The following is a 17,144-nucleotide window of genomic DNA, read 5'->3' as shown; positions in this document are numbered from 1 at the left end:
ACATTTGGGATAATGAAGTTAGCTTAGATGGTTTAGCCAAGCCTGGTGTGAAGATGGTTTCTAAGTTCAAGAGCATAAAAATTCCCTGATGCAAAACTTTAAAAAAAAAAAAATAAAAGGCCTAAAAAAGCAAAAATAGAAAATGAAACCATAACTGGCTTATTTGCTGACTTTAGCAGCATCGGGACTTGCAGTTTATTGCTTTGTCTCTGATCAAGTGCATTGCAATCAATGCGAATTACTACAGAGATGCTAGGAGATAATTTTGCAAAAATGTCAAAAATGCAAAATTTGGGAGAGCTGGATAGGCTAGAAATGACTGTATCGATTTTGTGAAGGTTGGTAAATTACTACAATACCACCTTACTTTAAGGTAGATTGCAAATCTTGCATTTTAAGCAAGATCAACTCTAATTTTAAACTTCAGGAAAGGCTTAGTGTATTACATGCATTACTTTCATCCGTGAGAAATTTAGAAGATCGTGTGCTTACCTAGTATAAACTAGCTGTGAAATTTCCAGTAGGGCTCATCCTTCTGCTCAACAGTTCCTTCCTGTTTATACATTTCCGTGGGTTTGTCTTTATACTCAGAGAGCAATCAGACCAGAATAGAAATAAGTTAAAACAAAAAACAAAAGTCAAAACTCCTTATTCTCAAGAAATGACAGAAACTAACAAAAACAGCATTTTCAGAAAATGATCTGAAAAACAGCCATTCAAACTTAAGTAATGTCATACTTACATTTATCATTTTTTAATTAATGCTTTTTAAAAAAATGATGTCAATTGCATTTAAATAGCATAACTGTCTAGAACATAGGGTCACAGAAACTGAAAATTCAGTATTTAGAGGAAGTTTCTTCAACTACATCTTAGTTTTCAGACACTAAAATTTCGATGCTTCTAGCAGTATATAATGTAATCATTCTGTTAGGGTTCATTTTTGTGTTTATATTTGCTAAAAATGTCATGCAAAAATATGTTAAAAACTGCAACAGATACCCATGATATCACTTCCCACAATTAACGAATTTTATACTAATGAAAAGGTTTTTCATCTTTTATTTCATATTATGTATGTATTTAACATGGAGAACATTATTTAAAACCATTTGTTTTTTTCCTCAGTCCAATTCTTCTCCCAGTTTCATTAGCACATAGCACTATTGTAAATATTTTTATAAATATAATTTGGTTTAATATTTTATTACATATGTATATTAGTAAGCAACATATATTATTGGGTTTTAATACTTGTATGTTTTAAATATATATTAATGGCATTGTACTGCTTGTATCATTGTGCAGTTTGCTTTTTCACTTAATATTATGTTCTTTGTGTATATTCATTTTGATACATACAGACCTATTTCATTCATTTCAACATGTATAGTAGTATGCCACTATATCCATATACCATAATATTCTTATATGTACTTCTACTTATGGGTGTTTAGATTGATTTTATTTTTTGCTATTATAAACAGTGTATGAATGTTTGTGCACATGTGCAAGAGGTTTTCTTGGGTATTTACCTAGGAGTTGAAATGATAATTTTATATATATATATTAAAATTTGCCAGGTAATATACATTACTTTCTGAAGAGCTTATGTCAATGCAAACTGTCATCAATAATACATTGGATTTAAAATATTTTTAAAAACTATTATCACTTGGCAAGAGGATGCACAGAAGTATGCAATGGTGGAATATATTGATATATGTATATATATATGTATATATATGTGTATATATATGTGTGTGTGTGTGTGTGTGTATATATATATATATATATATGCAGGTTTGCTAGGACTGCCATAAAATAACACAGACTGATTGACTTAAAACAACAGAAATTTATTTTCTCACAGTTCTGGAGGTTTGGTTTCTTCTGAGGCCTCTGTCGTTGGCTTGCAGATGGCCACCTTCTTGCTGCATTCTCACATTGCCTTTCTTCTGTGCTCATGCATTCCTGGTATCTCTTCACTTGTCCAAGTTTTATCTTCTTATGAGGATACCAGATTGGATTTGGGTCTACCCACGTTATCTCATTTAACTTTACCTCTTTAAAGCCCCATCACCAAATATAGTCACATAACAGGGTACTGGGGGTTAGAGATTCAACATATGAATAATGAAGTAATGTGAATAATACAGTTCAGCCCATAAAATCTGTGTATATCTATTTTTGTAGTCCCTTAATATATACAAATATATGATTTAGATAAATAATTTATTTAAATATTCATTTAGCAATCAGTATAAGACAGGAATTGCATTTTTTTAGTGAAAGTAAATTCTCACTTTAAAATTTAGATCAGACAGGAAATATGAGGAGCTCTTTTCCTGAGAATGGAATGTGACTTCTTCCCCCATCTTGTAACTAACTGACCAATCTCAACACCGTTCAAAGAAGTCATGAATGTGCTCTATTTAAAAATGAGGGTGGGGGCTTCCCTGGTGGCGCAGTGGTTGAGAGTCCGCCTGCCGATGCAGGGGACACTGGTTCGTGCCCCGGTCTGGGAAGATCCCACATGCCGCGGAGCGGCTGGGCCCGTGAGCCATGGCCACCGAGCCTGCGCATCCGGAGCCTGTGCCCCGCAACGGGAGAGGCCACAACAGTGAGAGGCCCGCGTACTGAAAAAAAAAAAAAAAAATGAGGGTGGGAGGAAGGAAGACGCAAGAGGGAAGAGATATGGGGACATATGTATATGTATAACTGCTTCACTTTGTTATAACGCAGAAACTAACACACCATTGTAAAGCAATTATACTCCAATAAAGATGTTTAAAAAAATTTTTTTAAATAAAATAAAATGATATGGAGATAAGTAATAAAAATATATGTATAATTAAAAAAAATGAAGGGCTCTTACCTAAATTTCAAAAAAGGTTGCTCATGAAACAAACTAGCTTTATAAACCCAGTTGAATTTCACAGTTTTAAATCCTAGGGAACAAAAATGATTATGTATCTCAAATGAGATAGTGGATAGGAAATTTTTTTAAATGTCTATAAGATATAATGTATTAATATAACTTGGCAGTAAATTGAGGCACGTCACAAGCAAATGACACAAATCTAAAGGAAGCCTTTGCTTAGTAGAAAACTTGGAGATATTTCTTCAAATGGTTAAATAAAAACTCAACAGTAGGGACTTCCTGGTGGCCCAGCAGCTAAGACTCTATACATCCAGTGCAGGGGGCACAGGTCCGATCCCTGGTCAGGGAGTTAGAACCTGCATGCATGCTGCAACTAAAAGATCCCATGTGCTGCAACTAAGACCTGGAGCAGCCTAAATAAATATTTTTTTAAAAAAACTCGACAATACACCTTTTCTTTCTTTCTTTTTTCTTTTTTAGCATCTTTATTGGAGTATAACTGCTCTAAAATGGTGTGTTAGTTTCTGCTTTATAACAAAGTGAATCAGCTATACATACACATACGCCCCATACCTCTTCCCTCTTGCATCTCCCTCCCTCCCAACCTCCCCATCCCAACCCTGTAGGTGGTCACAGAGCAGCCAGCTGATCTCCCTGTGCTATGCGGCTGCTTCTCACTAACTATCTAGTTTACGTTTGGTAGTGTATATATGTCCATGCCACTCTCTCACTTTGTCCCAGCTTACCCTTCCCCCTCCCCGTATCCTCAAGTCCATTCTCTAGTAGGTCTGCATCTTTATTGCTGTCTTGCCCCTAGGTTCTTCATGACCATTTTTTTAAAATTCCATATATATGTGTTAGCATACGGTATTTGTTTTTCTCTTTCTGACTTACTCTGTATGACAGTCTCTAGGTCCATCCACCTCACTACAAATAACTCAGTTTCATTCCTTTTTATGGCTGAGTAATATTCCATGGTATATATGTGCCACATCTTCTTTATCCAGTCATCTGCTGATGGACACTTTGGTTGCTTCCATGTCCTGGCTATTGTAAATAGAGCTGCAATGAATATTTTGGTACTTGAGTCTTTTTGAATTATGGTTTTCTCAGGATATATGCCCAGTAGTAGGATTGCTGGGTCGTATGGTAGTACTATTTTTAGTTTTATAAGGAACGTCCATACTGTTCTCCATAGTGGCTCTATCAATTTACATTCCCACCAACACTGCAAGAGGGTTCCGTTTCCTGCACACCCTCTCCAGCATTTATTGTGTGTAGTGTTGATGATGGCAATTCTGACTGGTGTGAGATGATATCTCATTGTAGTTTTGATTTGCATTTCTCTAATGATTAATGATGTTGAGCATTCTTTCATGTGTTTGTTGGCAGTCTGTATATCTTCTTTGGAGAAGTGTCTATTTAGGTCTTCTGCCCATTTTTGGATTGGGTTGTTTGTTTTTCTCGATACTGAGCTGTATGAGTTGCTTGTATGTTTTAGATATTAATCCTTTGTCAGTTGTTTCATTTGGAAATATTTTCTCTTATTCTGAGGGTTGACTTTTCATCTTTTTTATGGTTTCCTTTGCTGTGCAAAAGCTTTGAAGTTTCATTAGGTCCCATTTGTTTATTTTTGTATTTATTTCCATTTGTCTAGGAGGTGGGTCAAAAAGGATCTTGCTGTGATTTATGTCATAGAGTGTTCTGCCTATGTTTTCCTCTAAGAGTTTGATAGTGTCTGGACTTACATTAGGTCATTAATCCATTTTGAGTTTATTTTTGTGTATGGTGTTAGGGAGTGTTCTAATTTCATTCTTTCACATGTAGCTGTCCAGTTTTCCCAGCACCACTTATTAAAGAGGCTGTCTTTTCTCCACTGTATATTCTTGCCTCCTTTATCATAGATAAGGTGACCATATGTGCATGGGTTTATCTCTGGGCATTCTATCCTTTTCCATTGATCTTTATTTCTGTTTTTGTGCCAGTACCATACTGTCTTGATTACTGTAGCTCTGTAGTATAGTCTGAAATCAGGGAGCCTGATTCCTCCAGCTCCATTTTTCGTTCTCAGGATTGCTTTGGCTATTTGGGGTCTTTTGTGTTTCCATACAAATTGTGAAATTTTTTTGTTCTAGTTCTGTGAAAAATGCCACTGGTAGTTTGATAGGGATTGCATTGAATCTGTAGATTGCTTTGGGTAGTAGAGTCATTTTCACAAAGTTGATTCTTCCAATCCACAAACATGGTATATCTCTCCATCTATTTGTATCATCTTTAATTTCTTTCATCAGTGTCTTATAATTTTCTGCATACAGGTCTTTTGTCTCCTTAGGTAGGTTTATTCCTAGATATTTTATTCTTTCTGTTGCAATGGTAAATTGGAGAGTTTTCTTAATTTCACTTTCAGATTTTTCATCATTAGTGTATAGGAATGCCAGAGATTTCTGTGCATTAATTTTGTATCCTGCTACTTTACCAAATTCATTGATTAGCTCTAGTAGTTTTCTGGTAGCATCATTAGTATTCTCTGTGTATAGTAATGTCATTTGTAAAGAGTGACAGCTTTACTTCTTCTTTTCCAATGTGGATTCCTTTTATTTATTTTTCCTCTCTGATTGCTGTGGCTAAAACTTCCAAAAGTATGTTGAATAGTAGTGGTGAGAGTGGGCAACGTTGTCTTGTTCCTGATCTTAGTGGAAATGGTTTCAGTTTTTAACCATTGAGGATGGTGTTGGTGTGGGTTTTCCATATATGGCCATTATTATGTTGAGGAAAGTTCCCTCTATGCCTGCTTTCTGGAAGGTTTTTATCATAAATGGGTGTTGAATTTTGTTGAAAGCTTTCTCTGCATGTATTGAGATGATCATATGTTTTTTCTCCTTCAGTTCTTTAATATGGTGTATCACGTTGACTGATTTGCATATATTGAAAAAGCCTTGTATTCCTGGGATAAACCCCACTTGATCATGGTGTATGATCCTTTTAATGTGTGTTGGATTGTGTTTGCTAGTATTTTGTTGAGGAATTTTACATCTGTGTTCATCAGTGATATTGGCCTGTAGTTTTCTTTCTTTGTGACATCTTTGTCTGTTTTTGGTATGAGAGTGATGGTGGCTTCGTAGAATGAGTCTGGGAGTGTTCCTCCCTCTGCTATATTTTGGAAGAGTTTGAGAAGGATAGATGTTAGCTCTTCTCTAAATGTTTGATGCAGTTCGCCTGTGAAGCCATCTGATCCTGGACTTTTGTTTGTTGGGAGATTTTTAATCACAGTTTCAATTTCAGTGCTTGTGATTGGTCTGTTCATATTTTCTATTTCTTCCTGATTCAGTCTCGGCAGATTGTGCATTTCTAAGAATTTATCCATTTCTTCCAGGTTGTCCATTTTATTGGCATAGAGTTGCTTGTAGTAATCTCTCATGATCCTTTATATTTCTGCAGTGTCAGTTGTTACTTCTTTTTCATTTCTAATTCTATTGATTTGTCTTCCCCCTTTTTATTGTGATAAGTCTGGCTAATGGTTTATCAATTTTGTTTATCTTCTTAAAGAACCAGCTTTTAGTTTTATTGATCTTTGCTATCGTTTCCTTCTTTTCTTTTTCATTTATTTCTGATCTGATCTTTACGATTTCTTTCCTTCTGCTAACTTTGGGGTATTTTTGTTCTTCTTTCTCTGATTGCTTTAGGTGTAAGGTTAGGTTGTTTATTTGAGATTTTTCCTGTTCTTAAGGTAGGATTGTATTGCTGTAAACTTCCCTCTTAGAACTGCTTTTGCTGCATCCCATAGGTTTTGGGTCATCGTGTTTTCATTGTCATTTGTTTCTAGGTATTTTTTGATTTCCACTTTGATTTCTGCAGTGATCTCTTGGTTACTAAGTAGTGTGTTGTTTTGCCTCCATGTGTTTGTATTCCTTACAGATTTTTTCCTGTAACTGATATCTAGTCTCATAGCATTGTGTTCAGACAAGATACTTGATACGATTTTAATTTTCTTAAATTTACCAAGGCTTCATTTGTGACCCAAAATATGACCTGTCCTGGAGAATGTTCCATGAGTCCTTGAAAAGAATGTGTATTCTGTTGTTTTTGGATGGAATGTCCTACAAATATGAAGTCCATCTTGTTTAATGTATCATTTAAAGCTTGTGTTTCCTTATTTATTTTCATTTTGGATGATTTGTCCATTGGTCATTGTGGGGTGTTGAAGTCCCCTACTATGATTTTGTTACTGTTGACTTCCCCGTTTATGGCTGTTAGTATTTGCCTTACGTATTGAGGTTCTCCTATGTTGGGTGCATAAGTGTTTACAATTGTTATATCTTCTTCTTGCATTGATCCCTTGATTATTATATATTGTTCTTCTTTGTCTCTTGTAATAGTCTTTGTTTTAAAGTCCATTTTGTATGGTATGAGAACTGCTACTCCAGCTTTATTTTGGTTTCCATTTGCATGGAATATCTTTTTCCATCCCCTCACTTTCAGTCTGTATGTGTCCCTAGGTCTGAAGTGGGTCTCTTGTAGGCAGGATATATACAGGTCGTTTTTATATCCATTCAACCAATCTATGTCTTTTGGTTGGAGCATTTAATCCATTTACATTTAAGATAATTATCAATATGTATGTTCCTATTCCCATTTTCTTAATTGTTTTGGGTTTCTTATTGTAGGTCTTTTCCTTTTCTTGTGTTTCCTGTCTAGAGAAGTTCCTTTAGCATTTGTTGTAAAGTTGGTTTGGTGGTGCTGTGTTCTCCTAGCTTTTGCTTGTCTGTAAAGGTTTTAATTTCTCCATTGAACCTGAACGAGATCCTTGCTGGGTAGAATAATCCTGGTTGTAGGTTTTTCCCTTTCATCACTTTAAATATGTCCTGCCACTCCCTTCTGGCTTGCAGAGTTTCTTCTGAAAGATCAGCTGTTAACCTTATGGGGATTCCCTTGTACGTTATTTGTTGATTTTCCCTGCACTTTTAATATTTTTTTCTGTGTATTTAAGTATTGCTAGTTTGATTAATATGTGTCTTGGCATGTTTCTCCTTGGATTTATCCTGTATGAGACCCTTCATGCTTCCTGGACTTGATTGACTATTTCCTTTCCCATATTAGGGAAGTTTTCAACTATAATCTCTTCAAGTATTTTCTCAGTCCATTTCTTTTTCTCTTCTTCTTCTGGGACCCCTATAATTCGAATGTTGGTGCATTTAATATTGTCCCAGAGGTCTCTGAGAGTGTCCTCAATTATTTTCATTCTTTTTTCTTTATTCTGCTCTTGAGTAGTTATTTTCACTATTTTATCTTCCAGGTCACTTATCCATTCTTCTGCCTCAGTTATTCTGCTATTGATCCCTTCTAGAGAATTTTTAATTTCATTTATTGTGTTGTTCATCACTGTTTGTTTTCTCTTTAGTTCTTCCAGGTCCTTGTTAAACGTTTCTTGTATTTTCTGCATTCTATTTCCAAGATTTTGGATCATCTTTACTATCATTATTCTGAATTCTTTTTCAGGTAGACTGCCTATTTCCTCTTCATTTGTTAGGTCTGGTAGGGTTTTGCCTTGCTCCTTCATCTACTGTGTGTTACTCTGTCTTCTCATTTTGCTTAACTTACTGTGTTTGGGGTCTCCTTTTACAGGCTGCAGGTTCATCGTTCCTGTTGTTTTTGGTGTCTGTCCCCAGTGGCTAATGTTGGTTCAGTGGGTTGCATAGGCTTCCTGGTGGAGGGGACTAGTGCCTGTGTTCTGGTGTATGAGGCTGGATCTTGTCTTTCTGGTGGGCAGGTCCACGTGTGGTGGTGTGTTTTGGGGTGTCTGTGGCCTTATTATGATTTTAGGCATCCTCTGTGCTAATGGATGGGGTTGTTTTCCTGTCTTGCTAGTTGTTTGGCATAGGGTGTCCAGCAGTGTAGTTTGCTGGTCATTGAGTAGAGCTGGGTCTTGGCGTTGAGATGGATATCTCTCGGAGATTTTCACCGTTTGATATTACGTGGAGCTGGGTGGTGTCTTGTGGACCAGTGATGTGAACTTGGCTCTCCCCCTTCAGTGACAGAGCTGTGAAGCCTGGCTGCAGCACCAAGAGTCTGTCTTCCACATGGCTCAGAATAAAAGGGAAGAAAAAAAGAAAGAAAGAAGAAGATTAAATAAAATAATAAAAATAAAAAATAATTATTAATAAAAAAATTTTTAAGTAATTAAAAAGAAAAATGGACAGACAGAACCGTAGGATAAATGGTAGAAGCAAAGCTATACAGTTAAAATCACACACAGAAGCATACAGGTAGACACTCACAAAAAGAGGAAAAGAGAAAAAAATATGTATGTCATTGTTCCCAAAGTCCACCTCCTCAATTTGGGATGATTCGTTGTCTATTCAGGTATTCCACAGATGCAGCGTACATCAAGTTGATTGTGGATATTTAATCCGCTGCTCCTGAGGCTGCAGGGAGAGATTTTTCTTTCTCTTCCTTGTTCGCACAGCTCCCGGGGTTCAGCTTTGGCTTTGGACCCACCTCTGTGTGTAGGTTGCCTAAGCGTGTCTGTTCTTCGCTCAGACAGGATGGGGTTAAGGAAGCAGCTGATTCGGGGGCTCTGGCTCTCTCAGGCCAGGGGGAGGGAGGGGTACGGATGTGGGGCGAGCCTGCGGCGGCAGAGGCCGGCGTGACATTGCACCAGCCTGAGGCGCACCGTGTGTTCTCCCAGGGAAGTTGTCCCTGGATCACGGGACCCTGGCAGTGGCAGGCTGCACAGGCTCCCGGGAGGGGAGGTGTGGTTAGTGACCTGTGCTTGCACACAGGCTTCTTGGTGGCTGCAGCAGCAGCCTTAGGGTTTCATACCCGTCTCTGGGATCCACGCTGATAGCCACCGCTCACACTCATCTCTGGTGTTCCTTTATGCGGCCCTCTTAATCCCCTCTCCTGGCGTACCAGGAAACAAAGAGGGAAGAAAAAGTCTCTTGCCTCTTCGGCAGGTCCAGACTTTTCCCGGACTCCCTCCCGGCCAGCCGTGGTGCACTAGCCCCGCAGACTGTGTTCACGCCGCCAACCCCCGTCCTCTCCCTGTGCTCCAACTGAAGCCTGAGCCTCAGCTCCCAGCCCCGCCCACCCCGGCGGGTGAGCAGACAAGCCTCTCGGGGTGGTGAGTGCAGGTCGGCACCGATCCTCTGTGTGGGAATCTCTCCACTTTGCCCTTCGCACCCCTGTTGCTTGCACTCTCCTCCGTGGCTCCGAATCTTCCCCCCTCTGCCACCCGCATTCTCCGCCTGCTAAGGGGCTTCCTAGTGTGTGGAAACCTTTCCTCCTTCACAGCTCCCTCCCACTGGTGCAGGTACCGTCCCTATTCTTTTGTCTCTGTTTTTTCTTTTTTCTTTTGCCTTACCCAGGTACGTGGGGAGTTTCTTGCGTTTTGGGAGGCCTGAGGTCTTCTGCCAGCATTCAGTAGGTGTCCTATAGGAGTTGTTCCACATGTAGATGTATTTCCGATGTATTTGTGGGGAGGAAGGTGATCTCCGTGTCTTACTCTTCCGCCATCTTGAAGGTCCTCCCAATAAGTGCAACTGAAATTCTTTTAGTATCTATAAGTCAAAGTATTAAATAGGATTTTCCAGATAACATTTATGTTTCACTTTGCTTTTTGAAGAATAATAAAGTTGGCCTCAGTGGCTTTTCTGATTGCATCTTTGCTTAGTTTCCTGCCTCGGTTCCAATTTTGTTTTAGCTTTTTTGTGATTCTGCATCACAATTCTGTAATACACTGTGATTTTTTAAATGATCATTTCATCATTTCTATAAATAACAAATCGAGAATTCCAAATGTTACATGTATAATATTAAGTATGTCACAGATTCGAGGTTTGCAATGATAATTATGGCAAACCATCTCTCCTTTTAATTTAAAATGTTACTTGGTATGTCACTCTTCTTCTGATGGACTGCATAGGATAAAACCCTTTAATAATAACGGACATTAATCCTATGGAAATGCAGTGTCATGTTTGAAAGACTTCCTCTGCAAAGAAATAAACTGTAGTGTAAACCAACTTACTTAATATTTCTATGAGAGTATGATAAAGAGAAAATAGACTCCCTTCCCTATCTATATGTAATGGATGATAATAAAACAGAAAGTTAAGCTCAGTATAACAATATTTCTCATTAAGGATATGTTTATAGATTTAAATATAATTTTACAAATAAAAACATGTGGCCAATAAAATGAGTTTATAAAAATACCAATACATATGAACTTTGAACTTTTATGTACTCAGTGTACCCTAGATACAACCAACACATTTCAAATCCTATCTGTTTTATTGTTGAAATACACAACTTTTATTTTAACAAAATACTTTTTTTAACCAGTTTTATTAAATTCAATAAGGATTAGTCTTCTTTCAGTTCAGTTGGATGACACAGCTTGCATTTGGTAAAATTATTTGATTACAGAGTAATCATCATTATTAGATTAGAGGGAATTAAATTACAATTACTAAAAATTACAGGTAATTACAATACAGCTTAATTTCAAAGCTAAACTCATCTTCTAAAGAAAAATATTTTATTCATGTGATTAAAATATGCCTGTATATCTATTAATGTGATGCATAATAATGGCTTTGGTCATTTGAAAGCCAAAAGTATGTAATTGAACAATTATTATAGGCACACTGCCTGAAGGCACTATTTGTCAAGAGAGTTATATGATGGCCAATTATATCCACTCAACCTTGAAGGATAATTCTATCTTCTGATGGGAACAAATTGCCATTACACTCCCCCTCCAAAGTTTAACTACTTGTTTTTACAATGTAAATTTCCTAAAATGAACACTTTTTTAAAGTGCCAGACTTGCTTTCATTTATATAAAACTAATATACAAATTTATCAGAATATGTCTTATAAATGTTCAAAGAAAATTAAAATAAAACCTCTACCCTTAAAACATAGACACAAAAAAATAAGGGATGAAGTTTTAAGTTTTAAAATAGTCACACGAATCCTAGCCTTGAATTTTGCATTTTTCTCAGTCAGAGACATAGTGATTTTTCTTTAATAGGCAGATTGGTAACCTGGTTTCCTGGCTCAGAAAAGATTAGAAGTAATAAACCAGGAAGAAACTGGAGGAGACTGTGCAGGCACTTATAATGGCAACAAGAGATGTAATAGCTCAAAATGTGACTTCAAAGAAAGGAATAGAATAAAAGATAGTAGTGAACTTTAATCTGTCACAGTATAATAAAGGATGCACTTAATGTTCATCCTGAGTTATCAAGAAATGGTTAAATCATGGGGGGTGTCCTTTTTGGAATACCAGGAGTATAATAGATATTAGAAAATTTTCCATCAAAAATGACTGCTTTTGGGCTTCTCTGGTGGCACAGTGGTTGGGAGTCCACCTGCCAGTGCAGGCGACACGGGTTCATGCCCCAGTCCGGAAGAATCCTACATGCCGTGGAGCGGCTGGGCCTATGAGCCATGGCCGCTGGGCCTGCGCATCCGGAGTCTGTGCTCCGCAACAGGAGAGGCCACAACAGTGAGAGGCCCGCGTACAGCAAAAAAAAAAAAAAAAAAAAAAAAAAAAGACTACTTTTCATTGTAATTTCACTACCTTGAAATTTAGTTACCTTCCTCAGTGAAGCCAAAGAAGGTAAACATTATTCTACACTTATGTGACATAAAATGAGATTTAATATTCCAGAAATAATAGTGCTTTCTTGTGATGTTATTTACATTTTCTTGCCTAGGTATTTCACTTTAAAAATGAAAGAAAGAGTTTAGAATTTCAAATATTTGATGAATTTATTTAATAATTTCTGGCTTGTGAATGTGTTCTGTATCCTGGAAACAGTACACTTGTCACTTTGAGGTTTGGGTAAAAATTTGGATAGTATTTGACAATATATTTTATATCAGGATTTTTCTAATTTTATTTTAAAATTTTTATTGAAATATAGTTGACTTACAATGTTGTGTTAGTTTCAGATGAAACAGCAAAGTGATTCAGTTTTATATATACATATGTATTCTTTTTTTTTTACATTTTCTTCATTATAGGTTATTACAAGTTACTGAGTATAGTTCCCTGTGCTATACAGCAGGTCTTGTTGGTTATCTATTTTATATATAGTAGTGTGTATATGTTAATCCCAAACTCCTAATTTATCCTTTCCCCCTTTCCCCTTTGGTAACCATAGGTTTGTTTTCTATGTCTGTGAGTCTTTTGTAAATAAGTTCATTTATATCATTTTTTTAGATTCCACATATAAGTGATATCATATGATATTTGTCTTTGGCTTACTTCAGTTAGTATGATAATCTCTAGGTCCATCCATTTTGCTGCAAATGGCATTATTTCATTCTTTTTAATGGTTGAGTAATATTCCATTGTGTATATACACCACATCTTCTGTATCCATTCATTTGTTAATGGACATTTAGGTTGCTTCCCTGTCTTGGCTATTATAAATAGTGTTGCTATGAAGATTAAGCTGTATGTATCTTTTCAAATTATGGTTTTCTTTGGATATATGCCAAGGAGGGGAATTGCAGGATCCTCTATTTTTAGTTTTTTGAGGAACCTCCATGTTGGTATCCATAGTGGCTCTACCAATTTACGTTCCCACCAACAGTGTAGGAGGGTTCCCTTTTCTCCAAACCCTCTCCAGCATTTATTATTTGTAGACTATTTGATTCTGGCCATTCTAACCAGTGTGAGGTGATACCTCATTCTAGTTTTGATTTGCATTTCTCTAATAATTAGCAATGTTGAGCATCTTTGCATGTGCCATTTGGCCATCTGTATGTCTTCTTTGGAGAAATGTCTATTTATATCTTCTGCCCATTTTTTTGATTAGGTTGTTTTTGTTTGTTTGCTTGTTTGATATTGAGCTGTATGAGCCATGTCCCAGTATGTGATCTATCTTGGAGAATGTTCAATTTGCACTTGAAAAGAATATGTAATTTGCTGCTTTTTAAGATGGAATGCTCTATAAATATTAATTAAGTCCATCTGGTCTAATGTGTCATTTAAGACCTGTTTCCTTTTTGATTTTCTGTCTGGATGATCTGTCCATTGATGAGAGTGGGGTGTTAAAGTCTCTCACTATTTTTGTGTTACTGTCAATTTCTCCTTTTATGGCTGTTAGCATCTGCCTTATATATTGACATGCTCCTATGTTGGGTGCATATATATTTACAATTGTTATATCTTCTTTGATTGATCCTTTGATCATTATGTAGTGTCTTTGTCTCTTGTGACAGTCTTTATTTTAAAGTCTATTTTGTCTGATGTGAGTATTGCTACTACAGCTTTCTTTTGGTTTCCATTTGCATGGAATAACTTTTTCCATAACCTCACTTTCAATCTGTATTTGTCTCTAGATCTGAAGTGGGTCTCTTATAGTGGGTCTTTTGTATATATGGTTCTTATTTTTGCATCCAGTTAGCCAGTCTATGTCTTTTGGGTGGAACATTTAATCCATTTACATTTAAGGTAGTTATCTATATGTACTTACTGCCATTTTGTTGATTGTTTTGGACTTGTTTTGTTCTTCTTTTCCTCTTTTGTTTTCTTCTCTTCTGATTTGATGACTTTCTTTAGTCTTGTATTTGGATTCTTTTTTCGTGTGTATGTATATATCTATTATAGATTTTGCTTTGCAGTTACCATGAAGTTTTGATATAGCAGTCTATATGTGTGTGTGTGTGTGTATATATATATACACACACACACACACACACACATATACATGGTTGTTTTAATCTGTTTATCTCTTAATTTCAAATGAATTTCAAATATCCTGCATTTGTAATCTCTTCCTCTCACGATTACTGGTTTAGATATCATATTTGTATGTGGATGATTTCCTACCTTTACTGTATTTTTGCCTTTACCAGTGAGCTTTCCCACTTCATAATTTTCTTGTTTCTTTTGTAGCCTTTCCCTTTCTGCCTAGAGAAGTTCCTTTAACATTTGTTGTAAAGCTGGTCTGTTGGTGCTGAATTCTTAGCTTTTGCTTGTCTGTAAAGCTTTTGATTTCCATCAAATCTGAATGAGAGCCTTACTGAGCAGAGTATTCTTGGTTGTAGGTTTTTCCTTTTCATCATTTTAAGTATATCATGCCACTCCCTTCTGGCCTGCAGAGTTTCTGCTGAAAAGCTTAGCTGATAGACTCATGGGGTTTTCCTTGTATGTTATTTGTTGTTTTTCCCTCACTGCTTTTAATATTTTCTCTTTACTTTTTGTCAGTTTGATTACTATATGTTTTGGTGTGTTCCTCCTTAGGTTAATCCTGTATGAGACTCTCTGTGCTTCCTGGACTTGGCTGGCTGTTTCCTTTCCCATGTCAGGGAAGTTTTCAGCTGTTATCTCTTCAAATATTTTCTCAGGTCCTTTCTCTCTTCTCCTTCTGTGACCCCTATAATGTGAATGGTGGTGCATTTGATGTTGTACCAGAGGTCTCTTAAAATGTTTTTGTTTCTTTTCATTCTTTTTTCTTTATTCTGTTCCACAGCAGTAATTTCCACCACTCTGTCTTCCAGCTCATTCATCCGTTCTTCTGCTTCATTTATTCTGCTGTTGATTCCTCCTAGTGTATTTTTATTTAAGTAATTATATTCTTCAACTCTATTTGGTTGCTCTTTATATTTTCTAACTCTTTGTTAAAAACTTGTAACTTCTCACTCTGTGCATCCATTCATTTCCCGAGTTCTTGGATCATGTTTACATTCATTACTCTGAACTCTTTCTTGGGTAGATTGCCTATCTCCATGTCACTTAGTTATTCTTCTGGAGTTTTCTCTTATTCCTTCATCTGGAACATATTCTTCTGCCATCTCATTTTTTCTAAATTTCTATTTGTATTTTTATGTATGTGGAAGGTTAGTTATGTTTCGTGATCTTGGAGAAGTGACCCTCTGTAGGGGTTGTCCTATGTGTCCCAGCAGTACACTCCCCTCTCATCTCCCATGGGCCAGAGACCAGCTGGTCCCAGGGTAGGTTCTGATCTGTGTTTGCGGATTCAGTTCCACAATCTGTGGGATTATAGTTTTCTTGTTTCTGGTGTCTGCCCCCTGGTGGGTGAGGCTAGTCTATAGGCTTGTGCAGGCTTCCTAGTGAGAGGGGCTGGTGCCTGCCCATTGGTGGGTGGAGCTGGGTCTTGGCCCTCTGGTGGGCAGGGTCATGTCTAGGGGTTTGTCTGTGGGCTCAGGAAGTCTTTAGGCAGCCTCTCTGGGTGGGACTGTGTTCCTGCTCTGTTTGTTGTTTGGGTTGAGGAATCTCAGCACTGGAGCTTACAGGCTGTTGAGTGAGGCCAGGTCTTGGCACTAATGACCCAAGCAAGAGATCAGCCTTCAGATTAGTACTCCCAGATCTGTTCACCAACAGCTTTTATGTCCCCGGAGACAACCACAGCCACCCTCTGCCTCCCCTGGAGACCCTCTAAAACCAGCAGGTAGGTCTGGCCCTAGGCCCCTATGAAGTCACTGCTTTTGCCCTGGGTCCTGGTGCACATGAGACCTTGTGTACACCCTCCAAGACTGGAGTTTCTGTTTCCCACAGTCCTGTGGAACTCCTCTGATCAAGTCCTGCTGACCTTCAAGCCCAAATGCTCTGGGGCTCCTCCTCCCTATGCCTGGGGAGCCTGATGTGGTACTCAGAACTCTCACTCCTGTGGGAAAATTTCTGAGATATAATTATTCTGCAATTTGTAGGTTGCCTACCTGGGGGGTATGGGATTTGATTATATCATGGGTGCACCCTTCCTACCACCTGTTGTGATTTCTTCTTTGTCTTTGGTTGTAGAATATTGTTTTTGGTAGGTTCCAGTCTTTTTTATCAATTGTTCAGCAGTTAGTTGTGATTTTGGTGTTCTCGTGGGAGGAGGTGAGCTCAAGGTCCTTTTACTCCACCATCTTGTCCCCTTCTCCCTATATCAAGAATTTTTGATTTGTCTTCTTTTTTGGTTCTACTTATCCCAGGAATGAAAAATAGAGGTATACAGTACACCTTTGGTCTGTGAACTAAGGTTGGGAAACAATGAATTGGACATTTTAAAAACAATATGTCCAATGAATCTGATTAATTTAAACCAAAAATAAAATGAAGCAAAACAAGGAAACAGAAAAAAAAAAAAATCCGCACTGAGAGCCAGTTCATAGGATTTTTCATTATTAGAAGAAAGTTTTTAAACCCTGAATTTCTTGTAAGAGTCTTTTCATGGGGTCACAACATTATGGGAAATAAATAATAGCAGACTGTAATTAAAATATAAGTTGGAAT

The sequence above is a fragment of the Delphinus delphis genome, chromosome X, assembly GCF_949987515.2.
Source record: "Delphinus delphis chromosome X, mDelDel1.2, whole genome shotgun sequence".
Lineage (NCBI taxonomy): Eukaryota > Metazoa > Chordata > Mammalia > Artiodactyla > Delphinidae > Delphinus > Delphinus delphis.
The sequence above is the reverse complement of the archived record's forward strand: the minus strand, read 5'-3'. Positions refer to the sequence as shown.